This window comes from Macrotis lagotis, chromosome 2, assembly GCF_037893015.1.
Source record: "Macrotis lagotis isolate mMagLag1 chromosome 2, bilby.v1.9.chrom.fasta, whole genome shotgun sequence".
Taxonomy (NCBI): Eukaryota; Metazoa; Chordata; class Mammalia; order Peramelemorphia; family Peramelidae; genus Macrotis; species Macrotis lagotis.
In genome coordinates, this window is record NC_133659.1 from 97,257,310 (window position 1) to 97,280,233 (window position 22,924).

Below are 22,924 nucleotides of genomic sequence, written 5' to 3' on the forward strand. Positions count from 1 at the left end.
AATCATCACTGTAAACACAGATAATTAAACTATTTTCTAGTTGTGCCATCTAGCTATTCTTCCTTTTAAATTCAGTAAGAGTTTATTACAACCTATTTTGCCACAAGCACTATGATAAACACTGAGCAGACAAAGACAAAAATGAAACAATCCTTCCTTTCGGGGAGCTTGCCTTCTATTAAGAAAAACAAGTACACAATTTAACTAAATATTATAGTTAGATAAGTGGATAGCTAGATAGCTAAATTGATGGTTGGCCTGACAGTTAGATAGAGATAGATAGATAGATAGATAGATAGATAGATAGATAGATAGATCTAGATGAGTAGATATAAGTAGATATTTATCTAAAATAAAAATAAAAACAAAATTATTTTGTGGCAAAAGAATAAAAACTACTGGAACAGGTATGATCATAAGATCTTAGAAGGAAAGTGATACAAACTGAACCTTGAGAAAAGTTGAGATCATTAGAAGAAAGCAGGGACAATACTCAAGGCATGGAGGTAGCCTCTCAAAAGGAGCAGAGAAAGGAATGTAAAATATTATCAATATGGAAAAGAATAATAATGATAATAGCTAAAAGCACTATGATCTGATCGTTCAAATCCAGCCTCAGACACTTAATTCCCTAGCTGTGTGGCCTTGGGCAAGCCACTTAACCCCATTGCCTTGCAAAAAAAAAAAAAAACCCTTAAAAAATAACCCCAGGATATATGTGCTATAATTATCATTGCCATTTTGCAACTAAGGAAACTGAGGTAAACAAATTAAGTGACTTCCTCAAAGTCAGATAGCTAGTATATGTCTGAGCATAGATTTGAACTCAGGTCCTTCTCATTCTAAGTCTACCACTTTGTTACACTGAGTTACCTCATATCCCTGGCAAGAAAGTTGGTGTGTGTGTGGAGGGGGAGTGTTGAAATGTACATTATATATGTAAAGAGCAATATTCCAATATTCCCAGAAAGGTTAACTAAAATCTTGTTGCAAAAGATTTTAAATGCTAAACAGGAGTTTGCAATTTATTTTAGAGGCAATAGAAAGTCACTGGAGTTTCTTGAACAGGGTCAAACATACTTTAAGAAAATCAATATTTTGAAGCCATGCTGACTATAGATTGAATAAGGAATTGTATGGGGAAGGGAGAAAGGGGAAAGACACCGATCAGAAAGCTTTTGCAGTAATTAAGGTAAAAGGTAGATCTGAAATGCTGTGGTAGCCTTAAGAGTTGTGAGAAGATATTTGTGAGCGATGTGGAGGTATAATAAATAAGACACTGTAATTTATTTGATATAAAGAATGAGTGAAAGTGAAGAGTGAAGGACGGCTCCAAGGTTGCAATCTTGGGTAAGTGAAAGAATGATGTTGGAATTAGAAAAGTCAGAGAGCATTTGGGAAAATGTGAGTTAACTATTGGACATGCTGATTTTAAGAGGCTACAGCATATGCCAATAGACAGCTGGTGATTCGGGGCTAGGGCTCACTTGGAAGACTACAAGCTAAACCCATAGATTTGTGAGTCATCTGCAGAAAAATGATAATTGAAGCCCTGGGAGTTGATAAGATCATCAAGAGAGGGTACAGAAAGAAAAGCTGAGGGAGCAGAACAGTCTTGAGGAAAACTAATGGTTAGGGTCAGAACATGGATGATGATACAGCAAGTGATACTGATAAGGAACAGTCAGACAAGTAGGAGGAGAACCAAGAAAAAGCATTGTCATGAAACCCCAGGGAGGATGCAGGAAGAGGGGGTGGTACCACTTGCTACAAGAAAGGAGATGAGGACCAAATAAAAAAAAAAAGGTCATCAGCTTTCACAATTAAGAAATCACTGGTAACCTTGTACAGTCAAGTTTCAGTTGAGTAATCAGGGTGGGAGACAGATTGCAAGGGGTTGAGAAGGCAGTGAGAAGACAATAAATGGAAGCCGGAGAGATATGGGCTGATAATTTGAAAAGCTGGCAAGGGTCCATAAATTTGTGATTTTTATTTGTTTTTAAAGAATGAGAGAGTCTTAGATGTAAAGGCAGCAAGGAAGGAGTCAGTAGATAGGGAGAGGTAGAAGATTAGAGGGAAGGGAATAATTGAGGGGGCTAGTTTAGCTACCTCTTTATCTGAGACTATAGCAAAGAGAGAGAATGCCAAATGGCATCAAGGAGTTCTGAGGGACAGTCAGGGCAATGGCTAGAGTGCTGGGCCTGGACTGAGGGAAGTCTGAGTTCAAATCCTGATCTAGAAACTTACTAACCATGTAACCTTGGGCAAGTGATTTAATCAATCTATCTCAGTTTCTTTACCTGTACAATGGAGATCAGAATTACACCTACCTCCCAAGATTATTGTGAGTATTAAATGAGCTTATTGTAAAGTGTGTAGGTACTATATAAATATTAGCTATTATTATACATCTATAACTATATATCATATTATATGTGTGTATTAAATAGATATCATTATTATATATATATATATATATATATATATATATATATATATATATACACATATTATATCCATATCAGAAAGGGGAAAGTAGTTCGTGGTGAAAGGTCTTATTTTCTTAGGAAAATATGCCAATTAGTAATTTGCTGAGGGAGAGAGCCAGGGGAAAAATGGTTTGGAACAGTCTTTATGGGAACTATGATAGTCAATTAAGAAAGAACAAAAGGGTTGCCTTGTGTCAGCAAATGCTCATTTGGGATTCTAAAACAAAAATGTGTCATGGATCAAGTTAGTTGGTTTATTTCTCCATCACCAATCAGTAGCAAAGTGTGGGAACAGAGCATGCATATGGGAGGTAACCCAGATTTGGGGTTTGGCAAGATTTGAGCATTGATTGGAAGAGGGAGTAAGGGATTTTAAAGCATAGGATGCTCTAACTGAACTGGTTATCTCCATTGGTCACGATTGGGAAGAGAAGAAAGTGGAGCCGAAGCAGACAGGATATGAATGAAGAGATTGGAAATCATGTTGAGGACAAAGAATAGTTTTAATAGGAGTAAAGCAAAGGAAGAGAGAAAAGAATAGAAGATTATAGTCAGATAAGAATTTCAGAGTTCTTAGCTATTAAATGGTTTGCTACTGGGTGAAATGGAAATAAAAGGTACTGACTATCCCTAAGATGGAATGACAGTGTAGATCATATGCATGAATTGGTAGCCGTGGTGATAAAGAACAACAGCACATGTATGTTGAAATCCCCAAGGCCAAGAGCAGAGGGTAGGATGGAGAAGATTTTTAGTCAGATGCTGAATCCTGAACCTGAAAAAAGGAGATAGAATGGACTAGATAGATGATAAACTTGCATGGAGAAAAAGCCTAAAAAGTAAGTGGCTGCAGAGGTTTGGAATCAGGATGGTATTCTAGCTTATCAATTCTGTCTTTGCAATATCTCTTATGTCAATTTTCTTCCATTTATTCTCATTGCCTTGACCACCCATAGGAAAATTGGGGAAGAATTTCAAGCAATCTATTACAACAGGAAGATCTTTACTTATTTAAGCAATAGAAATTTAATGGGAACCACAAGAATGCTAAAATATTTTGTCTCACAGGTAAATAAAAAGTGAGGCTTATTCAAAGTCTGAATAACATACATTTAAAACAGTCATTTTAAATTGCCGAACTTCTTAGCATTTGGCATGATAGTGAACCTTTATTTTAAGGTCATGATTTGATTCTTATGTAGCTGTTTTAGTTCATGGGCAAAATTTCATCCTGGTGAATGTACATAGGGTCAAATATATTTAAACACTGAAACAGCTGGTTCCCTTTACAGGCCTTCTCAAGAGGATGGATAAAATACAGTAGGATTCCTTTCAGAAATAGCTTAAGCTGCTGTACAGAATGAAATATGCTCCATTACCCCTCTATTTTGCCTGATATTTGCAGTGAATCTTATTGCCTGCAAGAAAATCAATGGTAGAATTTTTCTTCCATTTAGTTAACTTGGATCCTGAGTTCAAATCTTTCTTCTAGATTACTACATATGTGACTGTTAACAAGTCCCTTGAACTTTCTGGGTCTCAGTTTCCTCATCTGTAAAATGAGTGGAGGTTTAGATTAGATGGGGTTGGACTAGAAACCTCAAAGTTTCCTTGAGATCTACGAACCAAAATATTTTCACACAAACTTATTTTTTTCCTGTTAGAGAAAAGTTGGTATGAGTCACAATTTCACATTTAGAGAAACCAAGTGATTAATGTTTTAAAAATTACAGTATTCATCATTACTCCTAATTTCCCCATTTTGAATCAAGGTTTGTTTCTATTACAATGTCCACATGAATGGACTGAGGATAAATTATTCATTATAGGGTTTCTCTGTAACATTGTTTATAAAATCTATGCTAAGCTACAACCTAATGAAGTATATTTAAAACAAGGTCTTTTCATATTACAGTGATCAAATCCCTTTAGATGGAGTTCAAGATAACATTCTTAAGAATTTTACTCTGTTGTAAAGAATGTAAAATAGCAAGGTCATGATACATTTCCTAAAATATCATGTGTCAAATACTCTACAATTTTTAAGAATCACTAAATTACTTAAATTAGATAAATAAAATTAGGAATATCTCTTGTATAACAAGTATAAATATAATTTTATAATTAATATTTGGATTGAAATTCTTTAAATTATAATTGAGGCAGTACACTAAAATGAAGAGATTAGACTTAGAGAATGTATGATCTAGGTTCAAATTCTACCTTTGACATATACTAGTTATATGACCATGGAAAAGTCACTAAATCTCTAAGTACCCCTGGCAGTTCTTATTTATAGTAGTTGTATTCCAATATAAGAAAGCACAAGTCCAGACAACAACCAAACCAAAACCTTTCCCACAGATCATTTTTCTATAATTGTGTCCAAAGGACAAATGAATAAATAACTAAATACATGAAACAGATTCATGACATCAGAGATGTGGCTATAAAGATTCATGCCTTTTCTTCTTATTTAATTTGTTCCCATGCACTTCCATAAGTCCATATCTGATGTACTAGAAGTTTTTGACAGAGTGTCCTGTTATTTCATGAATACTAGTGTCATCGTCAAGCTAAAAAGATATCTTGAATATTACAGTAGCATTCATTTTTAGATGATGAAACCAAGACAGACATAGACTAAGTGACTTGACTAGGATCACACAACTTGGAAGTATATAAAATCAACTTCTAATTTCTGTCTGCAGGTCCAGTGATCTATCTACTGCACAAATGTTGTCAAATCCTATTAGAGTAGATTTTAAAGAAGTCTTCACATGTTCAAACAAACATGCCAGAAGCAATAAATACCAAATTGAATAGACATGTTCAGTGTAATTGTTATTAGTTAAAGAGGTTTGGCTTGCAAATTCACCTTTTGATTGCCTTTGTAAATTGGGGTGGGAATTCAGGAGTAACTCCATCAAATGATCACTGCCTTGCATTTATACGATGATTGACATTTTTCAAACCAATTTTTCATCCTCAACCAATTTTTGCATTCATCATTATTGTTCACAACTATCCTCTCTAAAAAATGTCAACCTTTTTTACGTATGAAAAATAGGGTGAAAAAAATAAAGTGATTTGAACATTAATCCTGCTAGGAAAAAATTCAAGATGAGTTTTGTTGGCTGAAAATATATAAAAGTTGATTTGGGAAACAACCTTTCTTCATCAGAAAATCACTTGTCTAACTCAAATTTAACAAAAATATGTTGTTATAATCATATTTATTCAGTTCTAAACTAAACAGTGAGATGAGCAAAGTATGTGCAATGAAGGAAAGTTATTTATAGGGATTTCTGAAAAAAATCAATAAGTGCTATACTAACATTCAAGGAAATCTAGATCTTAATCCCAACTAGGCCACTTAACCCTTCCAGGCTTTAGTTTTCTCATATATTAAATGAGAGGTATGAATTAGCTAACACCCCATGTCTCTTTCAGTGCAATGATTTCTTCACAAATTAGATGATTATCATTTCCAAAACAGGGAGCTAACTGTACGAAACTGGCAATCCCCTAAATTTCAAGTGGAAAAAAAACAGATTTTAACTTATACTCTAGCTTTTCTTTCTCTCTTTTTTAACCCTCTGACTTCTATATACTCTCCTATTCTTTCTCAACTTTTTTATATGCAATCCTTTAGTTAAAAAAAAAAAGATTCAACACAATTTAAAAACATTGACTTTTGTACAAATGGCAATCAGGATAAATTCCAATTAATGTGCTTCAAACTTACCATTGAGTATATAATAGAGGTATGACTGCTGATATGAATCACTACCTCATACAAAACATATCCAATCATGTCATAATCAAATAATTTTTGAGTTTATATTGTAAACTTATAAAATGCCAATTTTAAACCAATTCTCAACTTTTAAAAAAAGAATCAAGTTCTACTACTCTTGTCCTTTATTATTCTTCCTACATAATTCTTTTCAAATAATCACAAAAGTCCCTTTTGGCTATAATCTATAATACTATGAAGTTATCAATCTTGTCTTTACTTTTATTAAACTTTATTCTAACCTATGAAACTACATGCAATTAATTAGGTAAAGAATACTTTGGTGATAAATAACTTTATATCATATATTTTGACCTTTTCCAAACAGGAAGTATATATGGGAGGTGGACATGATTGTGTATGTATATATTCTTCATTTCTGGTGGCTAGGGCTATTCCCACAATGACAATTTTATTGCTCATTTCATTCTCTTCCTAAGCCTGTGATATGTCATCATTTTAAGTAAGTATTCTATTCCTGAGATGAAACTAAGCAGCTTCACATACCTCTGAACAATTATTTTTAGCATAAAAATAACAAACTTTAGGTTTATTTTGAATGACTTCCATTTGGCTACTCAAAATTTCACTGTCCACATCAACTCTTGGGAATTCCCCAATGGTCACATTACATTTCAATGACCATGACTTGTTCATTATTTTCCTACTTATTTATTTATAATGAGTGGCTTAGGACAATGGAAGGAGTGCTCCATGACCCAATTTTTTGATGAGCAAGGCTGACCCCAAAGACATTGTACAGAATTCATTCCCATGATATTTCTTTGGATTAGAGGTAATCTGCTATCGTGGAAAGGACAATGGATTTAGAAGTAAAAATCTAGGATAGAATTCTCCTTTTGAAATTAATTAGTTGTATAATCATGAACAAGTGACTTAACCTCTTGGAGCCTCAGTTTACCCATTTATAAAACAAAGGGAAAAAAATCCTTGTAATACTCACCTTGCAGGGGTGTTTTAAGGATCAAATGTTATCAAGTAGTTGCTGCTTTGTAAACTCTAAAGCACAGATTCCAAGGATAATCACTGACTAGTTATTCCCTTAATGAAATAAGGGACATGGACTAGATGATCTCCAGGATTCTTTATACTCTATCAATGTCTAAATCATAAACCTTGTTTAGACTAAAAAACCATAAAAAATAATTCAATTTTGGAGAAAATATAAACAAGGTACATAAATCAAAAGAATTCAAAGAAGCAGAGGGAAAGTGCTAAAGAATTTAACTTTGAAAGACAAAAAGGGACAGAGCTGTAACAATGAAATAATATCTCTGATTTATGAAGTTTCTGTCATTTAAAGAGTTTAGAATTTGATAACTTTGTAATAGTTTTTATATATCCCCTGATTCAGAAATCTGGAAGAGATCTCTGGAAGAGATCATTTTATCCAAACCTCTTGGTTTTGGAAGGGTTGGGGAAGACTTGTTCTAAAACTCTTGATTCTATTGGTACAGGCAATGAATTCCCTCTATTAATGAGCTTCAGAACCATGTCTTCAGGTTAGCCTTAGGGAGTGACTATATAAGGAGTTGATTAAGTACCCAATCTAGTATCAAGGGCTAGCCTTAAATCCAGGTCATTTTTGATGCTTTGGTAATTCTCATCCCTTATTTTTCAGATAAGAATTTAAGGTTTTCAGAGTTTAGATATCTAAAATCACACCAATTTATAGAAGTACTGGGAATAGTACTTGGTTTTTTAAATTCTAATTTCAAAGTTCTGTCCATGATGTCATGCTGCTGTAATCAAAAATGAACTAGAAACCTGAGGATGGATAGTGAATGGGTTAAGAGTCTAGAGTAAGGAGAAATTGATAAATGAAAGTCAAGGCAGCAACATTACTTAGATGGGAAAAAATTCTGGGATCTTTAAGAATAATAGAAAAAAATGTTGTTCCAAGCACTCAGCATCGACAATCTCAGTGTTCTGGCAGGTATCAAGAAATGGAACAAAAACAACACTGAATGTATTCAAAACCTTGGTACTGGGATCTTGAAAAATGGATAATGGCAAAGAATTTCTCTCCATTATACTATAAATCCTGGCACCAAACAAAGATTTGCCCTCTGAGACAACCAAAACTCAGTAAGTGCCTTTTGACATCAATCAATAAAAAGAACTTTATATAGATAACTGCTGAGTTTAGAACTTTAACAGCAGCTAATGTGCCCCAGAAGGTACCTTAGTGACCACTAAGGCCAGAAAAGGAAACTCTTTAATAATATCCTCACAGTGTTTTCAGTTCAGTTGCCTATGGGGTGCTTATTTGAATTTAAAAAGAAAAAGAAAAGTCAATGTTGTGTTTACACTCACAAATCTTGATTACTTTATCCCCCTTAAGAGAAAAAAAAAAGTTCCAAACCATTTTCTGGAGATGTTTTTTGAAACTGTTTAATGCCAAAACTTTTTTTAAAAAAAATATGAAAAGAGGTCTTAGTCAAAACAGTCATGTTAGTTTTTTATGTATAGACTGCAGACACGGTGAAAAGGATAATGAGTCAGATTCCTCAGGTTTCACAATAGACTATATACTTTGTACTTGGAAGGAAGATGGAGGCACTTAGATTGTTTTCATATTTTTGTCTTCTGTTTAGTCTATGTTGGTCAAAATGGTTTGCCTGGAGTAAAGGACTGGTAGTAAATACTAATTTTCCAATCTTAAATGAACACATAGTTCAGAAAAGTCAGTTGAAATTGTTTTTGGTAGATAATGATCTCAAGTATCTAACCACAGGTAATCTATTTGCCTTTTTCTACCTCCATACAATCAGATCTGGATTTTGATTTAAAAAGTGAGGGGAAGTATCCTCTGACATATGACAACTAGATTAACAGAATGGAATAGAGAAAAGAGAGTAGAGGAGAAATTGGAACAGGGAGAGGAAATACATTTTATTTAAACTCACCTTCATGTAATTCTGAAGTTCTCTTCTGAGAAATCCTAAAATATCACATAACCGATGTATTCTTTAGGACATTTTATTTTCTGAAGCTTACCCTGGCTGACTCCTAAAATGCCAACATAGCAACAGCAAGAGTTAGGAGGTCCAGATGGGCCTCTATCCTGCCCCCAACAGCTTAGAGCCGGACAATGGATAAATTCTGTTCAACATAGGAAACTGCTTCTTAAACAATATTTCTGGAATGCATATATTCCTAATACTTAGGGAAACCAGTCTCACGCTCAGTGCAAACTTCAGCATATAAGTCAATGGCCTAACCTCAGCTATTGCCTATATTACTTTGTAGTTTCAACTGCAGGCAATTTTAGTTCCTGTTTAGAGTGGTTAGAGCAAGCAAAGTACCTTTAACCTATAATGCAATACATGAATTTATACATGAATGTGTGTAGTCTTCAATTACAAAATGATATCTCTGCCCTACTTGAGAGCAAATGTCAATGATACAATTTTTATCCTGTTCCCCCAACAGGCTTTTGCATAGCATGGGGGAAAGGGAGTTTTGGAAGAGGGAAAGAGAAGAGAAATTAAAATGTAAAATGCTGATGCTTCACATCCCTCAAAAAGAATTCATTTGAATGGTTTGCATGAAGTTAGTTCCAATTTTATTTCTGAATTCCATAAAATGAATGTGTGCATTCCTTATTTTTATGCAAACCCTGAAGGAAAGACTTTCATTCCAAAGTCTTCATATCTGATCAGCATGTAATTAATTCTCCTTGATGAATGAAAATCAAGCCAAAAATGACTACATCAACTACAATTTTTTTAGGTTCAAAAATGCTGAATCTTGGTCATATAAATGTTTTCAGTAATCCAATTCCCATTAATGTTTTAAGGAAAATATAACAAAAGTCAAATCATTGACTTTAAGCTTGGTATTTCAGAAAACAACTTATTTTTAAAATTTAATTATTTCTCATTTAAAAAATGGATTAGGTATAACTTGTGCGTGTAATTAAAATCATAATGTCTTCAAAAGTTAGGAATGTTTTCTGTCATTTCATCTGTAACTCAAATATGTCTTCAATATTTATGTAATTGAAGAAAATTGAGCTAAGTTTGCATAAAAGTATTCAATAAAGAGTGAAAAAAGTTCTATGCGAAAATGTGCAAATAGTTGCATGTTTTATATCATGTAGACAAAACATCTGGAATGACTAAAGTTTTCACTTTTCATTGGGACACACTGGAAGTATATTAATATAGCCTTGATGAACATCTCTTCAGTTTTTCTTTTTATTCCTTTAAGAGACCATCTGGGTATTCATTTGTTCAAATTAAAATGATTTCTGATAGAATGTGTATATGTGTAGCTAGGTACCTTGTTCTTGTACATTTACATACTTTGGTGCACATGCAGAGATGAATGCTATTTAATCAAACTTAGTCAGGATTTTTACTGGATTGCAGAATAGGATTATGAATATTTCAAATATAATAGAGAAGATACTGGCTGAGGAGTCTTAAAAATCCAAGTTCTAATCCAGATCCACATATCTTTAACTGTATGACCTTGGAGAAGTCATCTGGTCTCTTTGGACCAAGATTTCTTCATCTGGCATTATACAATGTGCTCTCTGAAGTCCCTTTAAAAATGCATATTGTGACTCTAGGTATTTGTTTTTGACTCCAAGTTGTACAATTAGAAACAGTGGGAGAAATCAATTTACTGAAGGAGGAAAAAAAAATCCACCCAGAGTTTGAGTTTAATATATTTGCAGCATTATGCAGTGTTGTTTCTGTTTACTATTTCATTGCAAAGAAAATTAATTTAAAGAAATTTTCAATGTAGCACTCGTTAGTATTGTACAAAACGTCTTGCTAAAATTCACCCAAACTGGGAATGTACTGCCAGTTTAAATTAATCTTTCATATCTGGGTAGTTATCTTTCATAATTATTTTAAAGCAGAGATATATAAGCAGTTTATCAATTATGAGAGGATATGAACAAGTTCATACAAGTTCTTAAGATCTTCAAGCTTGGAGAGCAAATCTTTATGGAAGGTTTTTTCTACACTGGGAATTTTATTTAAGCAGTATGTGAAAACTGTACAAAGTTTCCAATAATGGTAAAGTATTTGCAAAAATGTTGCACCTGGAACACGGAGGAGTACAGAGAGGGCAAAGGTCAAAACTAAGTATTAAGGCATTGACTAAACTTTAGACTCAGTTGAAAAGTCCAGACATCCCCTGCAGTGTCATCTTACAACTCTGGTTTTCTTCTTTTCAAAATGTAGTAATCCATAAATACAACCAAATCACCAGCAGCTTAGTCTTCCTTAAAAAAAAAAAATCCCTTCCATTCTTTCCACTTAACATAGAGATTTAAAAAATTAACCCCTCGATATCTCTTGACCAACCAAAAGGGTAGGGTTTTTTCCCTTATCACTACCTTCACTCATTCTTTAAGCTCCTCCCCTTTTTATAATCTGTATATTTTCTTGGCTAACCATGACCAATTTATTTCAATGAAACCTCAATGTGCTCTCTCTCTCTCTCTCTCTCTCTCTCTCTCTCTCTCTCTATCTATATACATATGTATATATATTTGGAGATTGAAAATCAGCAAAAAAAATCCCCAGCAATGATTATAAAATTACTTCACTGATTCATACAATTATACGTATACAAATTTGTGTGTGTGTGTGTATATATATATATATATGTGTGTGTGTGTGTATGTGTGTATACATGCTTAAATTTATATGTATGCAAATAGTGCGGCATATATAGGGTATATATATATATATTATGCATATTATATGTGTATTTGTAGCCTTCTTAAAGATAGTTTTAAAGAAGAGGGATTTTTAAAGTAATCCATGGCTTAAGTCTCATGTGGAAGAACATATTTTTAAACTCAATTATCTTAAATTATTAGAATTTCAGATAATCCAAAACAAAACTTGCTTTCAATTTCTTATTGACATTGTCACCTACTGGTTTACTTAAATTCTTTGTTGATGTAAGCAAGATTTTGTTTACTTCAGTCCAGCAGGAGCAATAACAGAAAGTCTCTTAAGCCAAACCAGTTACCTCCCTTCAGGAAAGTTGTGAACTATCTCTCTCAGGACTAGAAAAAGAGAATATTGATCAGGTACCTTAAAAAAGAGAAGAAAGTAGTAAGGAGCAGCTGAGGAAACTGGCCAGTCATTTGATTGCAATGTGATTTTTGGTCCTTAATTTGAAGGATTGTGAATTTCAAGACATTAAGAATAACTATAGCATTTTTCAATTTATCCTTAGCCCCCTCAAAATAATAGTGAGGTTTTGAGGCTGTACCCCAGGGACCATTTAAGATAGGTTAAAATTCTAAGAGGAAGACGACAGAATTGAGACAATGGTGGAAAGCCTTTTATATGTAGGACCATCAGGAACTGTGTAATGAGCTAGGAACAACATTTCAAAGTAGATAAAAATGAATATCCTAGTCCTACTCCTTAGCTCCTTAGTATATCTGCCCCCAAAATGTACAGTCTAATCCCCAAATATAGAAGAGAAGATGTTATTTCAGGCAGATACTGTGTAATTATAATGACTGAATAAGTGATTTGAGTTTTCCCTGAGACCAGGGAGAAAGGAAAAGCATTAACTGGTTCAAAACATGTTTGCCTTTGACACTAGTTATTCTCTGTTTCTTTATTTGTAAAATGAGGACTTTGGACTAGATGGTTTCTGAGATCCCCTTTACCTCTAAATTTATGATTCTATGACAAATATTTTAGATGTTAAATATGCATATAACTATCCATGAATTCCAACAACCATTGTCAAAAGAAAATGCAAAAATAACTCCCAGACACAAATATGTCATTCTCCGCTGGGATTATCCATGACACTGATTATGGAAGATTAAGAATTAACTATATTAAATAATAATAAAGAAAGAAAAGTAAAGAACATAGCTTATGGTTTCACTATAAAACTCTTCTTCTGACACATGAAAGTTTCAACCATGTAACATTATGACACAAAACACATTTTAATAATTTTATCCAATGCTATTAGATATTGAATGAATTTATACAATCTGATCGATGGGCAGTAAAAATGAGATAGAGTAAGGCTCCATAAATACTAGAGAATATACATTCTACTTCCTTCCTTTTTTAATCCTTTGATTGATTTCTGACCTAAAGAGCAAAAGATTGTGACTTAAAAAAATCCATCTCTTTTTGGAATCATATAGGCTACTTTAGGATTATGGGATTTTAAGATTTAGAAGTAGAAAAAACTTAGAAAGCAATTTTAGGCCAATAGGAAGACAGAAATCCAGAATCAGTAAATAGTCTGACTGTGGTCCCATTGGGAGTAAAAGACATAGCCAACATTAAAATCTAATTTTCTGATTCCGGTTGTAGGGTCCTTTCCTTTAGGTCACATTGCCCGAGACTATTTTCCTGTTTCTCTTATGATTCATTTTTTATGATGAACTTTTCATTGTGATTTTCATCATTATTGTAAGAACTTATGAAATGAAAAATTAACACATTCTTCTACACAAAGGTATAGATTTGATAAGGCTATGAAATTGTTTAACAAGAGTTGTTTATTTTTAAGTAAAGAATAAAAGTCCCCGAATTTGAGAGAGCTGTGTTGGATATCTGTATTAAGATTTGTTTGATAGCAGCTATCACGTTAAAAATATAATTTATTTTCTCCACTACCTCCTTTACTTTAAATTTATTTTACATATGTAGGAAATTAACATATGGAAACCTTAAAATATATTTGTCATAAAAAGATGCATATATACAAATAAAATGTCTTAAAGTTGAGATATAAATTCTGATTTTTGAGACCACTTCTTGTCCCATTGTTCCCAAGGCTGGCCTCCTGTTAGCATGTTTCCCCCTTAAGCTTTTCCCAACTCAGTGTATATCTTAGCTGGCCCAAGTCCAATTAATGCCTTTACCTGAAGAACAGCCTAGATTTCTGTTTAAAACCTTTCTCAGTTTTTAAAAAGTTAGAAAATCATACCATGGCCTCTTTTTTTAGCAGTCACCAAGATCAGCATAGCTATTTGAGTAAATTATTATCCAGAAGTATAAAACGAATAATTACTTTTTGATATATGGTATTTTAATTCACTTAAACCATAGACATATATCAGTAACTCCTAATCTTGACATTTTCTGTCTTTTCTGTATCCTGCTAGCTATTCTGGCTAACAATCCTTCAACTACATAAGTGAACTCTGTTAAGCCTTATTAAATGAGAGCACCATTCTTGCATACCATGCTATTACTTGCTAAAGCAAATTCCAAATGCTTGTGTAATAACATCATGAAGAAGCTATGGTCCAAGCTTCTCCCTGGAAGGAATAAGCTTCTGGAGTAAGCATTTGGCTGAGCAGATTTCTTTCTCCCTTCAAATTAAAAAAAAAATTCAAAATGATCCCTTTCTATATTCTCCTGTAGTCATTTTAGGCAACAACTTCAGGAAATTCATCACATTTTAATATATTCATAGCCTACCTCAACCAGTATACCAAAATTTCTTCTTCTTTTTCTTCTTATTCTTCTTCTTATTCTTCTTTTTATTTCAAAGAATTAACTCAGAACCAGTTTGCCCAGATGGCTGAGAGAGAGAGGGAAAGAGAGAAGGACTGTGTATACATGTATGAGAACCATCTCCTGATTACTGGTGATGAAAGGGCAGAAGTAGTGACTCAAGTGATTTACATTGGGAATTAGCTAGTTTTGTAGTCATAGCAAAACTAATATAAATTAAATATTCTTAATTATTTTGGCTCTGGCCAGTAAAGGCAAAACACAAAGGCAAGATTGATGCAGGCAACCTCACAATGGCCCTACTGATTTCTCTACTGGCCCTTCCTCTGCACATGGTCAATTAGAATTGAAAATCCTGTGCTGATTTCATTCGCTGGAATTTTTAAGCAGGTCAGGAAGAAAGATGTTATTGAAAGGAAAAGTCTCATCTAAATAAGAAAGGAGCACGTGGCCATCTGGTCTAGCTATACCATGCAGAAATTCATTTATATTCACTTGTAGTCTTGATGTTTGGAAAGATGATCCTGAAAAATGAACCCCAAATCTGTTTGTAGTAAATAACCCAAATGTGTGCACTTTTAAAAAACATCTAGAAAAATGCATGGCACAGTCCATTTCCTATCTGTGATGCATGAGCCCATTTGACCCCAGTGCCTCCCTGAGCTTCTCTGAGGTTCTGGCCCTAAAGCTTTCAATCATTCTCAGAGCACTTTTGCTTCATGGCTGTATCAACAGAGCAACTGATCTGCTGAAAGTTGTGCAAAGAATCTTGAACTGTTTCCACTCCAAGAAAATCTGCATTTAGACCTAAAGAAGAAAATGTTAGGGGGGGAAAAAGTTTCTTCACTCTCATGATGTTCCCATGTATTCTAGACACAATGCAACATTGTTTATCACTGAAAGGAGTAGACTGTGGGGGAAAAAAATCAAACTCTATACTTTTAGAAGAATCCATAAATGTGAAGTTACTTTTTAAGAACTATATGATGAGAATGCTTGGGATAAGAGGGAGAGAAGAAAACTTGGATTCAGCATATATTCAATTTTTAAATAAGTTCAATAATTACAACCAGAGATCTCTCTATATGATTCAAAAATAATATTTTAAGATGAGGCTTAATGCACAGTAAATATACAATGATTAAAATATTTCTTTAAGTATCTATTTATGTGTGCTCCTTTGCTAAGTATAAGTTGAATTCTCAACCCAAATTTTGTTCAGTGGACACATGGAAATTCAAACTGTACAACCTATCTAAAAGTCCAGTTATTCTATCACATACAAAAAAAATAAACTTCTTTGTTCATTTTTTAAAACTATCACCAGCATTCTTTATGTGTATTTGTTCAGTATAGCAGTTTTACTTTAAGAAAGATGTAGGGAAATATTGAACCAGGAAAAACACATTCTAATGAAACATGAAACATATACATTTATATTGTCACACATGCATTGGTGCATTTATCCATTCAAGTAATGTGTAGTCTGCCCTTTCATATGAAACATTAGCATTGTGTAAGAGCAAACTGTACTCTCATAAATTGTTCTTTCTCAGTAATGCACTGAAAAACTATTTGTTCTTGCATTGGAGTTACATAGCCTGACTATTTCAATCAAGGCCATTATCTTCATTTCTTTGAAAGATGCCTGTACCCGCACTGGGTGGTTGTGTGAGCTATTGTCACAAAGTAGCTGAAAGTTCAACCCCACTGTTTATCCATTTTTCTTTCTTTAATAATCCAAATGAGTTCTGCAGCTCTCACAGGCAGAACTTTGAGATTTTCTTATAACTAGTTGTCCATAGAGAGATTACAAACCGAGGCCTAAGTGCTTGTCCAATAACTTCCAAATTAGTTCAGTCTTCTCACATAGAATGTCACCCAACTTGTGTGACCTGTTCTGTGTCTAAGTTCAAAATGTGTCCACTGATAAAGTTATGTCTTAAAGTAAAGTCTTTTTTCAAGAGGAGCAATGTTAGCAGGGAAAATCATGTTTGTTTTAATTTTTAAAGATCACTATTAATTTGATAAAGTTGATCTCTTTAATATATTATAAATACTTTGAAAGTCCTATTTAAAATATGTGCCTGCCTATAATATACAACATAAAATTCTGAGATAGCATTTGAACATTTAAAAATCAAATCACATATATATGCATGTATATACTAATGTATATATGCATTTATATTAAATATTTGATAATTTTTTCTGGTATTGATATATAGCATTTCTATATGCCTGTTTGGATGTGCATTGTAATATATGAATAAAATTCAGTGGACTTTTTTTAGGAAAATAACTTTTTTTAGGAAAATCATAGTACTTTAAAAAATTTCCAAAAGATTAAAGAATTTAAATAGTAAATATAAGTTAAAAGATTCTTTAAAATGCTAAAAAATAAATACAGAAAATTTACCAGCCCATGAAAAATTTAACCTACCCACTATCTAATCAGTATATATTCAAAGAGTAAAACATAGGAAATCATTATTCTTTACAACTCATTTTATATAACATTCTTCTCTCTCAGTAGAAATGGCTTTTAGCAAGGCACATTTTGGAACATCTCACAATTCTACATAGCAAGAAAAAAGCAAAATCAAATAAAAAAATGTTACTGCAATTTGATATTTTTCAGAAAATCTGAAAATTCTTTTTCAAACCTTTTTTTTCCTACTTATGTCACTGAAATTCATTCACCTCTGGAGTAGAAATGAATACTCAACCATTACATTAACAAAGCACTCTAGAACCAGGGAAACTGCCTATCTTATTGTGATAAACATGACCATAATGCCATATGGATACATCTTCAAGAGATGGCAAAGATTCTAATTTTCTTTTCCTGTGGGTGTAGTTTAACCCCACACATACTGAACTTCCTTTGGGCACACACCCAGTGGATGGACATCGGTGATTGGAATCGCTTCCTATGGAGGCAAATTTTTTTTTGGGGGGGGTGATGACATCATCTGCAAATCTGGACATCTCTCTGATGCAACTGCATGAGTACTTGGAGGGGGTGAGAAAAGAAGAAGAGGAAGAGAGGGATGGTAGAGAAATGGAGTGTGAGGAGAGGAAAGGGGGGAATAGAAGTTGGGAGGAGAGAGGAAAGACAGAAAGAAAAAGGAGACAGAGAGAGAGAATACGAGCCTCATTCCTTCATGAATGGCATCATCAACTATGCTGTAATCTTCTGCAAGATTTGGAAACCTCCCTATTAACCTTGGACTTTTTGCAGCTTTTCCTTCTGCAGAGTTCATTCCAACAACCCTTACTGTGCTTTTATAGGCAAATGATTCCTTATGGAGCAATGTATTGATAATTCTAAATAATCCAGACGTGAAATGGCATCAGGGAATTGGTTTCTAAACCGAATGAATCAGGCGGGGGGGGGGGGGTGGCACACGATATGCTGTATGAGTTGTTGGATCTCTGGAGACCTGGGGTACGAGGGGAAAAGGCATATGGTTGGAAGGGCGGTGAACGGGTTAAAATCGAAGCTGCCCAGGGTAAGAGAAAGGGGATATTGTTGTCTTTAATCTTTCCGCAGTGTGTCTAAGACTCCCATCCCTGATCAGCACATAGCAGTGGAATAGGCTTGGCATGCATTGCCTCCTTGATTGTAGAGAGGGAAGGAAAAAAAAAAAAAAACCTGGCTGGACTCCAGACAGGCTAGAGCTCTGTTGATCATTATGTCTAGCCTTCAGGTGTCTCAGCTCACAGTGGGCGGTGGTGGGGGGAGGTGTAGATAACATGAGGGCAGACAAAGAAAATTAAATGGTGTATTTTTAAAAGATTATGTGAAAATTCACGTCAAAGTCCTTCTTGAAAATTAATCCTAAAGTCTCAGCGCCTCCTTCCTCTCCCCAATTAGAGCACACAAACCTCTACTGGAGCAGATTTATTTAAGCCATAATTAGGAATGTCTGGAGCCCTTCAAAAATTTCCTTTATTAGTTAAGATGCTTTAAAAAAAAACACCAAAATAACATTTCCCTTACAAACTCTTCTTTTCTTCCCATGCTTTGTTACTGAGCAAGCCCTAGTGCTACCATGAAAAACAGATTTGATTTCACTCCCCCCCCCCCCAACTACCACCCCCAGGAGACTTTTAGCATGCAACTTTTAAAAGATTTCAATAATTCTAGAAGTAAAGGCAGAATGCCCTGCTAGGTTACATTATCTGAGTGTAGAAGGGAAGAAGTGATAAGTGAATAGCATCTTTTACCCATTTGGTTGGATTTTCTTTTCTAAGGATAAAACCAAGTCCCCATTTTTTTTTGCTTCTATTTGAAGTCCATAAATCTTACATGGAAAGCAACTTAGATGCTAATCATATCTTTTTTTTTTTTTTTGCTAGCCAGTAAGGATGAAAGAGAAACCTAAAATTATTTTTTCCGTCTGGCAATCTGCTGTGAAGAAGCTCCCCCTCCTCACTCCACCCTATTAGGAATTTCAGGAGAAAAAAAATTATACATGGAAGGCTGGAATCTGAGACATTGAAACTGTCTCTCCAGGCTGCCATTTCACTGACCAATTTCAGACTCTTGTCGAACTCTTTGGATTTTATTTCTTATTTTAAAAATAAGCTCTGAAACCCTTCCACAACTATAAATACTATAAACATGGAGAGGGCGGTAAAAAAATAAATAGAAAGCCAGCCCTGGCTTGGATCCATTGTTCAAAATTTAAGAGCTATTTGCCCCCAAGTGCCTTAGCTGTCTTTCATTGCTAATTATAATAACTGTCAGATGTCTGGAAAGTCTACAGTGCCCTTGTCAGAGGAGTCAGCAAAGTTTGTCTTTTATTTTTCTTGGGGACAGATCAAATCTGATTAGACACAGAGACCAAATAGAAAAGAACAAAATACATATGTGTCTGCCTTCGCTTTTCCTTATGAACAAAGCGGCAGATAGCTATGTTGTGCTGTGCAGCTCTCATGTAGCTACCCTAAGGGATGACTGACTTTTATTTTTGGTTCTTTTATCTTTATTAGACCGAAACAGACAACATCTGTTTAGAAATGATTTTTCTAGTAATTTGCATCTTCATTAATACCCACAATCACAGGTAGATGTTTGTTAAAAGTCTCCTTTACCTTATGCATATGGTATATAAACTATTTAAAATCAGATACTCTATGAAAAAAATCATACTTACAATTTCAAACTGGTTAGCTGTGTGAGTTTCTTGTTAATGGGTGGCAGAATTAGTCTGGTCCTTTTCTGATGCAGGTGCAGAATTCCAGGCTTTTTATGCCTAAGGAAGGCAGAAAAGTGCTTCATAAAGTCACTCCCAAGTCAGCCACTTGTGCTCAGACATCCCATTGCTTCTGTGAAAGCTGTACTATCTGCAGTTCTGAATTGAACTAAATTACAGCCCATGTGAAAGACAGGGGAAGGGAGTCATGTGGGACACACACAGCTACCCTATTGGCCACAAAGACATAACTTAGGCATTCTGCCTTTTTCACCATTGGTTAATAGTTAAAACTGAAAGCATCTAGGTCCACCTAGTGAGCTTATTTTCCTTTATGTGTGGAAGAATGACTGTAGGATTTTACAGTGACAGAATTAGTTAAGAAAGAGACTGAAGTCATCTTTCACAGAGACTGGTGGGTGGGGATTGGAAGGTTAGAATTTTTTCCCCCAAGATTTCCTCCTCCCCTCTAACACACAACACACACACATACACACACACACACACACACACACACACACACACACACACACACACACACACACACCCTTCTCTTCTTCTGCAGTCTTGTCTGTTCTCTACCTATCTGTAAAGCTTTCTTTTAGAGTTAACTTTGGCAGCAGCAGCAAGTGAGGAAATCAGCATTATGTTGCTTTCAAAGAATTCAGTCCTAAAGCGAAGTTCTCAATATTTTCAAAGGAAGTCATTTCAAATCAGTTGTATGTTGATGACTGCGTTAGATCTCCTGAAGTTCCAGGCTGCCTGACCAATATTCATTAGTGTGACTACTCTAAATTCTACTTTCTTTGTGAATAATTGTTAGTGTGTTGGAAAGCAGGAACTTTTAAGCATCTCTATACCATTTTAGATATTTAGAATGAAATTAATGGCAATGGAATAATTCTAACCAGTCAGGAAGGGAAAAACCATTCATACTTTCACTATGGAGCAATGTTCTTCATTTGGCATTTGAAGAATGAAGAATGAAACAAAATGATCACACCGATGAGTTAAAGGACTTCTCTTCACCCCTTCCTTCCAATTCCCTATCTTCAATTTTTTTTTAGACTATTTATAAGCATAGTACATATTATTTTACAATCTCTGCACAAGACTGAAAATTGTATAATATCTAATTACTTTCAAGGGTTTTTTGTGGTGGTATTCTTGTTGTAGTCTTACAGATTATGACACAGAAGTCATACTTGTCTCATGTACAAACATTTTCAAAGTTATACATAAAATAAATGCACATATCTGTGTATTGGAGACCATACCAGCAGCACTATCCTATAGAACCAGGTCAGCATTTTCTCCATAACTTCGTGCATTTTCCTATTTTAGCATAACTATAATAATGTAATTTAGAATAAAGTACATTGTACTGATTGTGAATAGGGGATTTTAGAAACTGCTCCCGGATCTGAGATTATGAAAGCGAGCAGCCTAACTGAATCTCCCCGAGATTATTTGTATTTACCCAGAAAATGAAGAGAATACCCATGGCTATGGATTACAATGGCAGCTGACTTATCACAAGGAAGTGTATATTGTCTGTGATGTGGAAAATTGGTGTTTGGTGTTATGCTTTATTTTACTAGCAGATTCAGAGGTAGCATTATTTCTATGACATACCAGATTGTTTCCTGGGTGTGGTTAGTACTTAAATTAAGTCTGGGCTGGCCATAAGGGAGGAAAAAAGGAGCCAATTTACCTTCAGAGTCTTTTTCATCTCCATTCTTTATCATATCCTCACATCATGATGTTACCTCACCTTAGTTACCCAGGATCCTCATGCTAACAACTAAGTCCCTGGAGCTCTTCCATGCAGCGTCTCTAGATATCGAATCTATCTTTCCCAGGAGACACACACTAGAATTATTGCTTCCTCTTCACTCCACCCCACCCTGCCAGTTTCTCAACTATATTGTAGGGGATCTGGGGGACTGTGGGTTATACATCACTGTATCCTTTTGAGGGGTAAAGACAGCACTTTACATATGATAAGCAGTCAATAAATGCTTGTTGAATGAATGAATGGATTCCATTAGTGATCGGTGCTTAGTGAGGAAAGCAATCTGGAAACTAACTGACAATAATGTCGTGTCCCAGCTCTGCTGGTGATGAGAAGCAATTAATAGGCTTAGAGGGTGATGATCCTTCTTTGAGGGGCGAAAAAGGTGTGGTCCAAGCCATGGTTCAAAAGGGTAAACAGAATCTCAAGGCAAGGTTTAGCCAAAGAGTTCACTGGGACAAAAAAGATTAATGGCAACAGGCAGGAGTTGTAAACAGAGGCTGAGCAGCAATACAAAATCAGCAAAAATTTATGAAGGTAAGGAATGACAAGAAGCAGTGAATGTTTGTCTCCATCAGACATGTCCCATCCCCCACCCAGCAAAGTACCTTTTCATGGACAGTTTGCCATCAGCTCCCAACCTCAAACTTCATTCCCTATCATGTAATATTGAGCCCACTATGCATCAGAAATATATATATATATATATATATATATATATATATATATGACAAAAATAATTCTCAGGAATATTTGCACTTTAAAGAAAGAAAGTACTTTCAGAAAGCAATAACTTAAGCCAAAATTATTATAGAATTTCAGAAGCAAAAGAAGACAAATAAGTGAGGCATTTGGGGAAAGGAGAACCTCCCTTATATAGTCTTTTATAAATCATATAAAATAAATCTCCAATTGCCTATACAGCTTACCACAGTCTTAGGGCTAAAATAGATTTCTATTTCTCCATGTCATACTTCTGAGAAAGGATGGTCTCTGGTGGTATAATAGAAAGAATAATGGGTTCAAATCTATCTTTGATACTTTTTAATCATATGACCTTGGATAAATCACTTCATTTCAAAGCCTCAGTTTCCTCATTTATAGAAAAGGAATATTTCTTCAATTTAGATTCTGTT

The 22,924-nt window shown here is 34.4% G+C and overlaps 1 long non-coding RNA gene across 1 annotated transcript in view; it reads right to left on the reverse strand.

Annotated features, from left to right (window-relative positions):
* Positions 1 to 20,234, reverse strand: part of LOC141512934 (uncharacterized) — a 95,041-nt gene extending 74,807 nt beyond the window's left edge. Inside the window, exon 1 of the long non-coding RNA XR_012475635.1 lies at positions 14,754 to 20,234. This is a non-coding gene — a long non-coding RNA (uncharacterized LOC141512934). The remainder of the gene's footprint in view (positions 1 to 14,753) is intronic.
* Between the last annotated feature and the right edge of the window lie 2,690 nt (positions 20,235 to 22,924).